This window comes from Eptatretus burgeri, chromosome 2 (assembly GCF_056783735.1).
Source record: "Eptatretus burgeri isolate ZD-2024b chromosome 2, Ebu_testis_v1, whole genome shotgun sequence".
Lineage (NCBI taxonomy): Eukaryota > Metazoa > Chordata > Myxini > Myxiniformes > Myxinidae > Eptatretus > Eptatretus burgeri.
The window spans coordinates 20,786,555-20,801,462 of NC_140962.1; the positions used below are offsets into that span (position 1 = coordinate 20,786,555).

The 14,908-nt window shown below is 45.8% G+C and overlaps 1 pseudogene across 1 annotated transcript in view; it reads left to right on the forward strand.

Annotated features, from left to right (window-relative positions):
- LOC147031549 (protein BTG4-like) overlaps nucleotides 1–14,908 on the forward strand; it is a 102,795-nt pseudogene that overhangs the window by 295 nt on the left and 87,592 nt on the right. Inside the window, exons 2-4 of the transcript XR_015053406.1 lie at nucleotides 8,115–8,241; nucleotides 10,295–10,419; nucleotides 12,741–12,818. The product of XR_015053406.1 is annotated as a protein BTG4-like (transcript). The remainder of the gene's footprint in view (nucleotides 1–8,114; nucleotides 8,242–10,294; nucleotides 10,420–12,740; nucleotides 12,819–14,908) is intronic.

The following is a 14,908-nucleotide window of genomic DNA, read 5'->3' on the forward strand; positions in this document are numbered from 1 at the left end:
CCACGACGGTTCAACAACGTGGAGACTTGAGGAAAACTTTGTTTCGTCAAATAATCTCACAAAACGACGTGCGAAGTTGGGCAAGTAACTGGAAAACCGTCTTCCGGTAAAAGTACGTAAAAAGTGCACAACATACGGTACATCGCCAAAGCGAGCAAATCAAGCAGGCCTTCAATTAGTCATCACCTGCAGGCTCCTTGCACTGTACATGGTGAGCCAATCAAACAGGCCATCAGTTGGTCATCACCGGCAGGCTCCTCGCACTGTCCATGGTGAGCCAATCAAGCAGGCCATCAATTAGTCATCACCGGCAGGCTCCTCGCACTGTCTGTGGTGAGCCAAACAGGCCTTCAATTGGTCATCACAGGCAGGCTCGTCGCACTGTCCATGGAGTGCCAAACAGGCCATCAGTTGGTCATCACCGGCAGGCTCCTCGCACTGTACATGGTGAGCCACTCAAACAGGCCATCAATTAGTCATCACCTGCAGGCTCCTCGCACTGTCCATGGTGAGCCAATCAAACAGGCCATCAGTTGGTCATCACCGGCAGGCTCCTCGCACTGTCCATGGTGAGCCAATCAAGCAGGCCATCAATTAGTCATCACCGGCAGGCTCCTCGCACTGTCTGTGGTGAGCCAAACAGGCCTTCAATTGGTCATCACAGGCAGGCTCGTCGCACTGTCCATGGAGTGCCAAACAGGCCATCAGTTGGTCATCACCGGCAGGCTCCTCGCACTGTACATGGTGAGCCACTCAAACAGGCCATCAATTAGTCATCACCTGCAGGCTCCTCGCACTGTCCATGGTGAGCCAATCAAACAGGCCATCAGTTGGTCTTAACCAGCAGGCTCCTTGCACTGTCTGTGGTGAGCCAAACAGGCCATCAGTTGGTCATCACCGGCAGGCCCCTCACACTGTCCATGGAGTGCCAAACAGGCCATCAGTTGGTCATCACCGGCATGCTCCTCGCACTGTACATGGTGAGCCAATCAAACAGGCCATCAGTTGGTCATAACCAGCAGGCTCCTTGCACTGTCTGTGGTGAGCCAAACAGGCCTTCAATTGGTCATCACAGGCAGGCTCGTCGCACTGTCCATGCCAAACCAATCAAACAGGCCATCAGTTGGTCATCACCGGCAGGCTCCTCGCACTGTCCATGGTGAGCCAATCAAGCAGGCGATCAATTGGTCATCACCGGCAGGCTCCTCGCACTGTCTGTGGTGAGCCAAACAGGCCTTCAATTGGTCATCACAGGCAGGCTCGTCGCACTGTCCATGCCAAACCAATCAAACAGGCCATCAGTTGGTCATCACCGGCAGGCTCCTCGCACTGTCCATGGTGAGCCAATCAAGCAGGCGATCAATTGGTCATCACCGGCAGGCTCCTCGCACTGTCTGTGGTGAGCCAAACAGGCCTTCAATTGGTCATCACAGGCAGGCTCGTCGCACTGTCCATGCCAAACCAATCAAACAGGCCATCAGTTGGTCATCACCGGCAGGCTCCTCGCACTGTCCATGGTGAGCCAATCAAGCAGGCGATCAATTGGTCATCACCGGCAGGCTCCTCGCACTGTCTGTGGTGAGCCAAACAGGCCTTCAATTGGTCATCACAGGCAGGCTCGTCGCACTGTCCATGGAGTGCCAAACAGGCCATCAGTTGGTCATCACCGGCATGCTCCTCGCACTGTACATGGTGAGCCACTCAAACAGGCCATCAATTAGTCATCACCTGCAGGCTCGTCGCACTGTCCATGCCAAACCAATCAAACAGGCCATCAATTGGTCATCACCTGCAGGTTCCTCGCACTGCCATGGTGAGCCAACCAAGCCATCAGTTGGTAATCACCGGCAGGCTCCTCGCACTGTCCATGGCGAGCCACTTAAACAGGCCATCAATTAGTCATCACCTGCAGGCTCCTCACACTGTCCACGGTGAGCCAATCAAACAGGCCATCAATTGGTCATCACCTGCAGGCTCGTCGCACTGTCCATGGTGAGCCAATCAAACAGGCCATCAGTTGGTCATCACCGGCAGGCTCCTCGCACTGTCCATGTTGAGCCAATCAAACAGGTCATCAATTGTTCATCACCCCAGGCTCCTCACACTCTCCATGCCAAGCCAAACAAACAGGCCATCAATTGGTCCTCACCGGCAGGTTCCTCGCACTGTTCATAGCGAGCCAAACAGGTCAACAGTTGGTCATCACCGGCAGGCTCCTCACACTGTCCACGGCGAGCCAATCAAACAGGCCATCAATTAGTCATCACCTGCAGGCTCCTCGCACTGTCCATGGTGAGCCACTCAAACAGGCCGTCAATTAGTCATCACCCCAGGCTCCTCACACTGTCCATGGTGAGCCACTCAAACAGGCCATCAATTAGTCATCACCTGCAGGCTCCTCGCACTGTCCATGGTGAGCCACTCAAACAGGCCATCGATTAGTCATCACCCCAGACTCCTCACACTGTCCACGGCGAGCCAATCAAGCAGGCCATCAATTAGTCATCACCTGCAGGCTCCTCGCACTGTCCATGGTGAGCCACTCAAACAGGCCGTCAATTAGTCATCACCCCAGGCTCCTCACACTGTCCATGGTGAGCCACTCAAACAGGCCATCAATTAGTCATCACCTGCAGGCTCCTCGCACTGTCCATGGTGAGCCACTCAAACAGGCCATCGATTAGTCATCACCCCAGACTCCTCACACTGTCCACGGCGAGCCAATCAAGCAGGCCATCAATTAGTCATCACCTGCAGGCTCCTCACACTGTCCATGCCAAACCAATCAAACAGGCCATCAATTGGTCATCACCTGCAGGTTCCTCGCACTGCCATGGTGAGCCAACCAAGCCATCAGTTGGTCATCACCGGCAGGCCCCTCACACTGTCCATGGAGTGCCAAACAGGCCATCAGTTGGTCATCACCGGCATGCTCCTCGCACTGTACATGGTGAGCCAATCAAACAGGCCATCAGTTGGGCATAACCAGCAGGCTCCTTGCACTGTCTGTGGTGAGCCAAACAGGCCTTCAATTGGTCATCACCTGCAGGTTCCTCGCACTGTCATGGTGAGCCAACCAAGCCATCAATTGGTCATAACCAGCAGGCTCCTTGCACTGTCTGTGGTGAGCCAAACAGGCCTTCAAATGGTCATCACAGGCAGGCTCGTCACACTGTCCATGCCAAACCAATCAAACAGGCCATCAGTTGGTCATCACCTGCAGGTTCCTCGCACTGCCATGGTGAGCCAACCAAGCCATCAATTGGTCATAACCAGCAGGCTCCTTGCACTGTCTGTGGTGAGCCAAACAGGCCTTCAAATGGTCATCACAGGCAGGCTCGTCACACTGTCCATGCCAAACCAATCAAACAGGCCATCAATTGGTCATCACCTGCAGGCCCTTCACACTGTCCATGGAGTGCCAAACAGGCCATCAGTTGGTAATCACCGGCAGGCTCCTCGCACTGTCCATGGCGAGCCACTTAAACAGGCCATCAATTAGTCATCACCTGCAGGCTCCTCACACTGTCCACGGTGAGCCAATCAAACAGGCCATCAATTGGTCATCACCTGCAGGCTCGTCGCACTGTCCATGGTGAGCCAATCAAACAGGCCATCAGTTGGTCATCACCGGCAGGCTCCTCGCACTGTCCATGTTGAGCCAATCAAACAGGTCATCAATTGTTCATCACCCCAGGCTCCTCACACTCTCCATGCCAAGCCAAACAAACAGGCCATCAATTGGTCCTCACCGGCAGGTTCCTCGCACTGTTCATAGCGAGCCAAACAGGTCAACAGTTGGTCATCACCGGCAGGCTCCTCACACTGTCCACGGCGAGCCAATCAAACAGGCCATCAATTAGTCATCACCTGCAGGCTCCTCGCACTGTCCATGGTGAGCCACTCAAACAGGCCGTCAATTAGTCATCACCCCAGGCTCCTCACACTGTCCATGGTGAGCCACTCAAACAGGCCATCAATTAGTCATCACCTGCAGGCTCCTCGCACTGTCCATGGTGAGCCACTCAAACAGGCCATCGATTAGTCATCACCCCAGACTCCTCACACTGTCCACGGCGAGCCAATCAAGCAGGCCATCAATTAGTCATCACCTGCAGGCTCCTCGCACTGTCCATGGTGAGCCACTCAAACAGGCCGTCAATTAGTCATCACCCCAGGCTCCTCACACTGTCCATGGTGAGCCACTCAAACAGGCCATCAATTAGTCATCACCTGCAGGCTCCTCGCACTGTCCATGGTGAGCCACTCAAACAGGCCATCGATTAGTCATCACCCCAGACTCCTCACACTGTCCACGGCGAGCCAATCAAGCAGGCCATCAATTAGTCATCACCTGCAGGCTCCTCACACTGTCCATGCCAAACCAATCAAACAGGCCATCAATTGGTCATCACCTGCAGGTTCCTCGCACTGCCATGGTGAGCCAACCAAGCCATCAGTTGGTCATCACCGGCAGGCCCCTCACACTGTCCATGGAGTGCCAAACAGGCCATCAGTTGGTCATCACCGGCATGCTCCTCGCACTGTACATGGTGAGCCAATCAAACAGGCCATCAGTTGGGCATAACCAGCAGGCTCCTTGCACTGTCTGTGGTGAGCCAAACAGGCCTTCAATTGGTCATCACCTGCAGGTTCCTCGCACTGCCATGGTGAGCCAACCAAGCCATCAATTGGTCATAACCAGCAGGCTCCTTGCACTGTCTGTGGTGAGCCAAACAGGCCTTCAAATGGTCATCACAGGCAGGCTCGTCACACTGTCCATGCCAAACCAATCAAACAGGCCATCAGTTGGTCATCACCTGCAGGTTCCTCGCACTGCCATGGTGAGCCAACCAAGCCATCAATTGGTCATAACCAGCAGGCTCCTTGCACTGTCTGTGGTGAGCCAAACAGGCCTTCAAATGGTCATCACAGGCAGGCTCGTCACACTGTCCATGCCAAACCAATCAAACAGGCCATCAATTGGTCATCACCTGCAGGCCCTTCACACTGTCCATGGAGTGCCAAACAGGCCATCAGTTGGTAATCACCGGCAGGCTCCTCGCACTGTCCATGGCGAGCCACTTAAACAGGCCATCAATTAGTCATCACCTGCAGGCTCCTCACACTGTCCACGGTGAGCCAATCAAACAGGCCATCAATTGGTCATCACCTGCAGGCTCGTCGCACTGTCCATGGTGAGCCAATCAAACAGGCCATCAGTTGGTCATCACCGGCAGGCTCCTCGCACTGTCCATGTTGAGCCAATCAAACAGGTCATCAATTGTTCATCACCCCAGGCTCCTCACACTCTCCATGCCAAGCCAAACAAACAGGCTATCAATTGGTCCTCACCGGCAGGTTCCTCGCACTGTTCATAGCGAGCCAAACAGGTCAACAGTTGGTCATCACCGGCAGGCTCCTCACACTGTCCACGGCGAGCCAATCAAACAGGCCATCAATTAGTCATCACCTGCAGGCTCCTCGCAATGTCCATGGTGAGCCACTCAAACAGGCCATCAATTAGTCATCACCTGCAGGCTCCTCGCACTGTCCATGGTGAGCCACTCAAACAGGCCATCGATTAGTCATCACCCCAGACTCCTCACACTGTCCACGGCGAGCCAATCAAGCAGGCCATCAATTAGTCATCACCTGCAGGCTCCTCGCACTGTCCATGGTGAGCCACTCAAACAGGCCGTCAATTAGTCATCACCCCAGGCTCCTCACACTGTCCATGGTGAGCCACTCAAACAGGCCATCAATTAGTCATCACCTGCAGGCTCCTCGCACTGTCCATGGTGAGCCACTCAAACAGGCCATCGATTAGTCATCACCCCAGACTCCTCACACTGTCCATGGCGAGCCACTCAAACAGGCCATCAATTGGTCATCACCTGCAGGCCCTTCGCACTGTCCATGAAGTGCCAAACAGGCCATCAGTTGGTCATCACCGGCAGGCTCCTCGCACTGTCCATGGTGAGCCACTCAAACAGGCCGTCAATTAGTCATCACCCCAGGCTCCTCACACTGTCCATGGTGAGCCACTCAAACAGGCCATCAATTAGTCATCACCTGCAGGCTCCTCGCACTGTCCATGGTGAGCCACTCAAACAGGCCATCGATTAGTCATCACCCCAGACTCCTCACACTGTCCATGGCGAGCCACTCAAACAGGCCATCAATTGGTCATCACCTGCAGGCCCTTCGCACTGTCCATGAAGTGCCAAACAGGCCATCAGTTGGTCATCACCGGCAGGCTCCTCGCACTGTCCACGGCGAGCCAATCAAACAGGCCATCAATTAGTCATCACCCCAGGCTCCTCACACTGTCCACGGCGAGCCAATCAAGCAGGCCATCAATTAGTCATCACCCCAGGCTCCTCACACTGTCCACGGCGAGCCACTCAAACAGGCCATCAATTAGTCATCACCTGCAGGCTCCTCGCACTGTCCATTGTGCAGCAATTGTGTACTATATAACTAGCACGAGATACACTGTATTAGGCTCTTTCAAACGGAATTCTCAATCACCTTGATTAAATCTTTAATTCAAGATTTATTTACTCGTTTATCACGTTATAATTCGTTTGAAAGCATGTTCCATTTCAAGATTCAAATGATGATAATTACACTTCTTGCTGGCTCCGTATAAATAACTTAATGCTACACTCGACGAGGTGCGACTGGATATACACAGGGTGGGGCATTTATATCCGACACGTTTGCAATCTTTGTAAGCCGGAAGCAGTCTTGGCATAACTAATTATCGTTTTCTTTGTTTTACAGATAATGTCCAAAACTTTTTAACGATGGAGCACTTTAAATGCAATGAGCATTAAAATAAATATAAAAATTGTTTTAAATATCTAAAATGCAATAAGCATGTCAATTTCACAAACAAGGTCATTATGGCAGATGAAGCACAGTTTGATTTGGCAGATTTATCTCCAGTAGATTTCTTCCCGATGTGAACATCCAACATCGATCGATGAATTGAAGGCAAACATCACTGCAACCATCCGCTCTATTGATCAAGAGGCATTGCTTGCGGTAATGAACAATATGGTGATCTGCTGTCATGAATATGCACGAATTCGAAAGGGGCCCATTTGTCTGATGTAATTTTTAAGAAATAAAGAATCAAAATTGATTTTAAAAAGTTGAAGTATGTGCCTACGTTATATAGAAATTTTATTTTATTTGGTTTAGAAACAAAAAAGTTGTCAGGATAATAAAACCGTCAGATATAAATGTGCCACCCTGGTTGTGTGTGTGTATATATATATATATATATATATATATATATATATATATATATATATATATATATATATATATATATATATATATATATATATATATATATATATATATATATATATATATATATATATATATATATATATATATATATATATATATATATATATATATATATATATATATATATATATATATATATATATAGATATATATATATGCATGTATATAACACTGCCATGTACTGTTCACAGTAATATGTGTTATTATATATAATGCGCTTGTTTATAATGTAAACATGTTAAACTGGACAAGTATATTTACTTCCCGGTGGATTGAAACCATTTCCACATTCACAAAATCGAGTAAAAGTGTTTGTTTATGTCAAATTCTTCCATATTCTTGCCATGGGATACACCACCACCACCATTGCCTTGCATATATCAATCCTCGTGGTGTTCAGGACAGATGTTCACAACCCTCTCAGATTATCTAAAAGCATGATCTTTTATCCCCCCCCCCCGTTACACCCCCAACCAACCCCAAACCCACCTCCTTCCAAATTTCCAGTTGTCCTTTCCTGGGAGTCAGCTTCTGTGTCCATCTTGTCCTACTACCCCATGCATCCTACTACCCCTCATTCCTCCCCACACTCCTTATTTCTCCAAGTCTCCATATATTTTGTTCTCCAACCCTGTTGTTAGTGTTTCTCCCCTCTTTCTACAGTCCTTTTTGTGCTGATCATCCATCCAGTGTTCTGACTCTTCCACGAGCCTTGACTTTGTGTGCAAAAACAAGAAAATAATAAAAAGCGTGATGGCTGCAGTTATGATAAACATTTCCTTCGCCAGGAACCAATCCCGAATCGGGGTGTGGAGTGTGGAGGTTTGTGCTGAGGATCACAAGGGAATCAAATCCACACCAGCGAGGGAAATGCGGCATGGCTTCATCCACCCAACCACAAAACTGCTCATATGTGTATGTACTTGCTCCTTATTACCTGCACCATCGAAGGTGGACAGACGTTATGTATTCACCGCTGTTCGTTATGACTAAAACTGAAAATGTTCATCATATGTCGATCTGTCTCGATTAAAAGTGGGGCAACTTAGCATAACAATTGTGCATTTTGTGAGGAAAGCACCAAATTTGGCACACGAGTAGCCTATCATATTATGAACAGATTTGGATATTGGGCCATCTCAAAATTTTTGATGGCAGTGGAAAATGGCTGCCACAGCCATCAGCGGCTGAATTTGAGATGGCCCAACATCCAAATCTGTTCATAATATGTTAGGCGACTAGTATGCCAAATTTGGTGCTTTCCTCACAAAATGCACAATTGTTATGCTATATTTAGCTAAGTTGCCCCACTATAATTGTTTGTATGTTTGTCTGTGAGTTCGATAAGTCGCAAATGCTTCCAGCTATCTGAGTCAAACTTTACCAAAGGATTCCGAAGGACAAAAGTGAGGCTGTCAATGTTTTTTTGACTATATAGGTCAAAATGTCAACATTGGCCAAAGGTCAACAACTGTCAAATTTCTGAAATCCTCAATATTCATCCAATTGACTATAAATTTGAAGAGGATTTGCATATCAGGTCACTGAATTCAACCACCAATTATGTTTGAGGTCAACGTAGACTAAAAGGTCAACATCGGCCAAAGGTCAACATCTTTGGTGAGATTTCTAAAATCCTCAATTTTCATCCCATTGACCTGAAATTTGAAGTGGAGTTGTACATTTGGTCAATTAATTCAACCACCTATTGTTTTTTTTAGGTCAAATTTGTTTTATGGATTATGCAAGTATTGTGCTCTGCACGTCTTTCTTGTTGCTTGTGAAAATTGAAGATTTTTCAAATATATCGATTTGTCTTTTGCCTTATCCTGTCTGTTTGTCTGTTTGTTATGACGAAAATTGAAAATTTTCATCATATGTCAGTCTGTCTTATTTGTTTATATGTATGTATGTATATATGTATGTGTATGTATGTATGTTTGTCTGTGAGTGCGATAACTCATGATCGCTTTCAACTATTTTCGTCAAACTTTACCAGAGGATTCCAAAGGACAAAGTGAGGCTGTCAATGTTTTTTGATATTATATGTCAAAGATCAAGGTGACAGTGACGTCATTTGGATTATTTTCGTCATACCTGTCAGGCTAGTGCCTGACGCCTTCTTGTTTGTCTGTCTGTTTGTCTGTGATCACGATATCTCAAAAAGTTGTGAACGAGTTATGACAAAAATGGGTGGTTGAGTTGGTTAGGTGACAATAACAAGCCAATTCAATTTTGGTTCAGGTCCGGAGCCAGATCCGGCCTATCAGTGTGATACAAAACATAAACTGTTCAGTCTGTTGGAGGTGTTTACTCTATCGAGTGTAGTTCTAATATATCCGTGAAATAATTTTACATCACTCACTGTGACTGTTTCACGGCACTCCTCATCGTCACAGTCAATTTGACAAGGGTACTGGCTAACCTAAAAGCCTTATTTGCAAAAGATATGATGGATTTTACATAATTTAGGCAAGTGTCAGCAGAACAAATGGACATTCACACTGGTAAAGCAAAAAGTGCTTTTCCATTCAAGTGTCTGGGTGCTTCGTTCCTTTTTAGTAGATGATTGCAGTTTTGTGCATGTGATGCCAGCATGTGGTGCCTGATACGCAAGGTCCAAAGTTCTAAGATGCCTTCATAGCAAGTACTGAAAATACTTTGCAGTGATATGGTCCTCCAGAAGACAAAGTATTACATCAGAGATGAATAATATCTTCCATCGAATTACCGTACATAACTGGCTTCTTTCTACTTGGTACAATTGCACGACTTTCAGAACGTCGTGACGAGGGCATGAGACATGGCCTCAAAACATGTCCCAGACTTATTAATTAAGTAAAGAATAAGGAGAACTTGACTGCCATATAACATGTAGACATTGCTGCAGAAGAGCAACCATCCATGTGATGTTAGGGTCGTGCAATGAGTCATTATCCAGAAATATGGCATCCTGTCTCTCTCGCAGGATAGTTACAACTACCGGCTGGAGGACCTCATTGATGGGCTGTGAACAGCAGTGCCATTCCTAAGCCAACATCATAAAACATTATCCTGCCCTCTTCAACAACGGGAGATCTCTATGCAAAAGTGGTAGCACCTCACACCATTACATCACAGATTGGTCAAATACTGTATATTGGTGCCGGACACAGATTGGATGTTCATTCAATGGAAAAAAAACCCAACAAACAAACATGTATTCTGCCATTATCTAATTTCATCAAATAAAACCATTACCTTTTCCATCCACTGCTATTTTCTTCATCGTTGACTGTCTTTTTTCATGCGCAACTTCAATTGTTGTGGTGACACGAACTGGGGCATGTGCAGTCAGGAAAATGCATTATGTGACCCCATTTTCTGTTGGGGTCATTGTTTTAAGATAGTTCATATGTACACTGTACAGTGCCTTCAGAAAGTGTTCACACCCCTCGACTTTTGTCACATTTTGTTGAGTTACAGCCTGGATTTAAAATGAACCAAATTTTTAAAAAATAAATTGTCACCGATCTACATAAAATACCCCACAGTGAAAAAGTGAAAAAGTGAAAACATGTTTTCATAATTTTTTTTTACAAATTCATGAAAAATGAAAATCTGAAATGTCTGGCATCAATAAGTATTCAATGCCCTGCGTCAATACTTTGTAGAAGCGCCTTTGGCAGTGATTACAGCTTCGAGTGTTCTTGGGTATGTCTGTATCAGCTTTTCACATCTGGGTTTGGGGATTTTTCTCCCACTCTTTATTGCAGAATTACTCAAGCCCTGTCAAGTTGGATGGGGGGCGTCGGTGTACAGCAATCTTTAAGTTTTTTCACAGATTCTCAATGGGATTCAAGTTTAGGCTTTGACTGGGTCACTCAAAAATTTTCACGTTCTTGTTCTCGTCGGTTCTCCTCAATGATTTTCCTGTATTTGGCTCCATCCATTGCTCCCTTGATCTTTGTAAGTCTCGCAGTCCCTGCTGCTGAAAAGCATCCCCATATGATGATGCTGCTACCATCATGCTTCAAAATAGCGATGGTGTTGGATGGATGATGAGCTGTGCTTGGTTTCCACCAGACATAGCACTTTGAATTCAGGCTAAAGACTTAAGGTTTCGTCTCATCAGACCACAGAATCTTTTGCCTCATGCTCTCCGTCTTCCAGGTTCCTTTTTGTAAACTCCAGGTGTGCTGTCATGTGCCTTTTTCTCAGAAGTGGCTTCCATCTAGCCACTCTCCCATAAAGCCTAGATTTGTGAAGTGCTGCAGAGACTGTTGTCCTTCCGGCAGGTTCTCCCATCTCAGCCCAAGGAACTCTGTAGTTCTGTCAGAGTTGTCATTGGGTTCTTGGTCACCTCCCTGACCAAGGTCCTTCTTGCCCGGTTGCTTAGTTTGGTCGGACGGCCATCTTTAGGAAGAGTCTGGGTAGTTCCATATTCTTTCCATTTCCTCATGATGGAGCTCACTGTGCTCTTGGGAACTTTCAACACTCTAGAAATTTTTTTATACCCTTCCCCAGATCAATACCTCTTCACAATTCTATCTCAGAGTTCTATGATCAGTTCCTTGGACTTCATGGTCGAATCTCTGCTCTGACATACACTGTCATCTGTGGGTCCTAATATAGGAAGGTGTGTGTGTTTCTGACATTATGGGGTATCTTGTGTAGATCGGTGGCAAAAAATTTAAATCGAATCCATTGTAAATTCAAGCTGTAACACACCAAAATGTGACAAAAGTCGAGGGGTGTGAAAACTTTCTGAAGGTACTGTATGTCATTTAGCCCGTGGTAGTCCAACATGTTTTACAATTTCTGAATGGCCTTCTAATGGCTATCCAATCAGGATAAAGGGTAACCTATTATGTTTTGTTTCATTCATCTCACCGCTGAAATCACACAATGGGTGGAGGTGTTTTCTTGAGCCCATGCTTCCACCATCAACCCCCTATATGTATATATGGGCTGAACACAAAATACATGTTTGTTTTGGGGCCGTTTTTTGACACCCTTCTCCCCACCCATGATGCTCAGTAATACTTTGCCTGACCCCCCCCCCCCAAAAAAAAAAATACGTGACTCTGTGAATGAGAGCAATGTCACCTTTTTTTCATCAGCTTCTATTCTGCAAGTTGGATGCCACTGATTAAAAAAAAAATTTCTTTTTCAGTGGTGGCATCCAGTATCAGCACCTAAGTCGTATTGCTGAATACTTTCGCCCCAACTTAATCCATATCCAGGGCAATCTGATGGCAGATTGATACATTAATGAGATCTTACAGAAACATGTGCTGCCTAACCTTCAACAACATGGTGTAGAAACTATCTCTATGCACTATAATGTTCCTGCTCACAGGTCCATTCGAACAAGAACGTTCTCGTCAATGCCAAAGCTAATTTCATGACACCCTGGCCTGTCATCTCACCAGATTGAAATCCAATTGAACATCTCTGGGATATCATTGAACATCATGTTTGAACCTTGCCAAGACAGCCACAAAGCCTTGGTGAGCTGAAACAGGAGTTGATTTGGAGCGTGCGCCATATGTTTATCTCATTCGTGTGTGATTTGCTGATGTATTCATCATTACCGTCATGAAATGTTGTGTTTTGGAGTATCACCTGTACAACTGCCTTGCTTCAGCATCGACATTTCCTTTTACTAGCTGAAGTGCTCGTCTACAATGGGCAGTAATGGGCAAAACACTTAGCAACTGTTTTTCTCGTTTGATTTATTCATGGAAAGTCAGGTTTGTAATAATCATTCCTTTCTCCATGACAAACAGTGACAGCAATATCCTCATGATTTCCATTTGGAAACACACTGTCAAGTATCAATATGGCATTCTCTAGTTCTTCTTTTGTTCCGAAGTGACTCTCTTTCATATGCTTAGTTTCACGTTAAATTATTTTATGTGCACATATGTATCTTTACAAGGGAATTCTAGCTTAAGTTTCGCCCAAAAAGTCATGTACTCATTTTAATATATAAAAAATGCAATACCTGGAGTTTCAACGACATACATTGCATATACAAAGTCTACACCCCCTTTCAAAATGTTCACCTTTTGTTGCCTTACATCCTGGGATTAAATCAGACTTTTTCCATCTTTATTCACACATCGTAACCCACAACTTCCAAGTGAAAAACAAATTCGACAAATTTCGGAAAATTAATTAAAAATACAAAACTAGAATATCTTGGTTGGATAAGTCTCCACCCCCCCTCCCCCCTCGAGTTAACACTTGGTGGAAGCACCTTTGACAGCACTTATAGCTGTGAATCTGTTGGGATAGGTCACTACCACCTTTGCACACCTTGATTGGGAAATATTTGCCCATTCTTCTGTACAAAACTGTTCATGCCCAGTCAAGTTGTGTGGGGAGCATTGATGGACAACAATCTTAAAATCGTGCCACAGATTTTCCATTGGATTTCGGTCAGTGCTCTGACTGGGCCACTCAGGAACATTTATCTTTTTGTTCCTTAACCACTCCAGTGTAGCTTTGTCTGTGTGCTTCAGGTCGTTGTCATGCTGAAAGGTGAACTTCTGTACCAATTTCAGCTTTCTTGCAGAGGGCAGCAGGTTTTCCTCCAGGATTTTTTCTGTATTTTGCTCCATCCATTTTCCTTTCTATTCTGACATGTGCCTCAGTCCTTGCTGATGAGAAAAATCCCCATAACATGATGCTGCGACCACAATGTCTCAGAGTCGGGATGGTGTTCTTTGGGTGATGTGCTGTGTTGCATTTGTGCTAAACATAACGTTTTGTATTTAGGCCAAAAAGTTCCATTTTGGTATTGTCAGACTACAAAACTTTTTGCCACATAGCATCAGAATCTCTGGAGTGTTTTTTTGCTTACCTCAAACAGGACTCAAGGTAGGATTTTTTGAGTAATGGCTTCCTTCTTGCAATCCCACCGTACAGGCCAGACTTGTGGAGTGCTTGGGATATTGATGTCACATGCACACAGTGACCAGGCTTTGCCATAAAAGCCTGCAGCTCTTTTAAAGTTGCCATTGGCCTCTTGGTGGCCTCTCTGATCAGTCTCCTCCTTGCTTGGTCATCCAGTTTGGAGGGATGGCTTGGCTAGGCAGGGTCTTGGTGGTACCAAACACCTTCCACTTCTTAATTATTGTCTTGACTGTGCTCCAAGGGATAGTCAAGGCCTTTGAAATATTTTTATACCCATCCCCTGATGTGTGCCTTTCCACAACTTTATCCCGGAGGTCTTTAGAACGCTCCTTGCTGCTCATGGTTGAGTCTTTGCTGTGAAATGCACCACCCAGAAGAGGAATCCTACAGGAACAGCTGATTTTGTTCTGAAATAATCAGAATCACCACAATTTAACACAGGTAGAGGGCATTTAACTTGGTGTGTGATTGCTTACACCTGAGCTAATTCACAATTTGCTATTACAAGCGGGGTGGACACTTATCCAACCAACAAATTCTCGCGTTATATTTTAAATTAATTTTCTGAAATTTGTAGAATTTGTTTTTCATTTGGAAGTTTTGGGTTATGATGTTTAAATAAATGTGGAAAAAAAGTCTGATTTAATGCAATTTCCAGGTTACAAGGGAACAAAAGCTG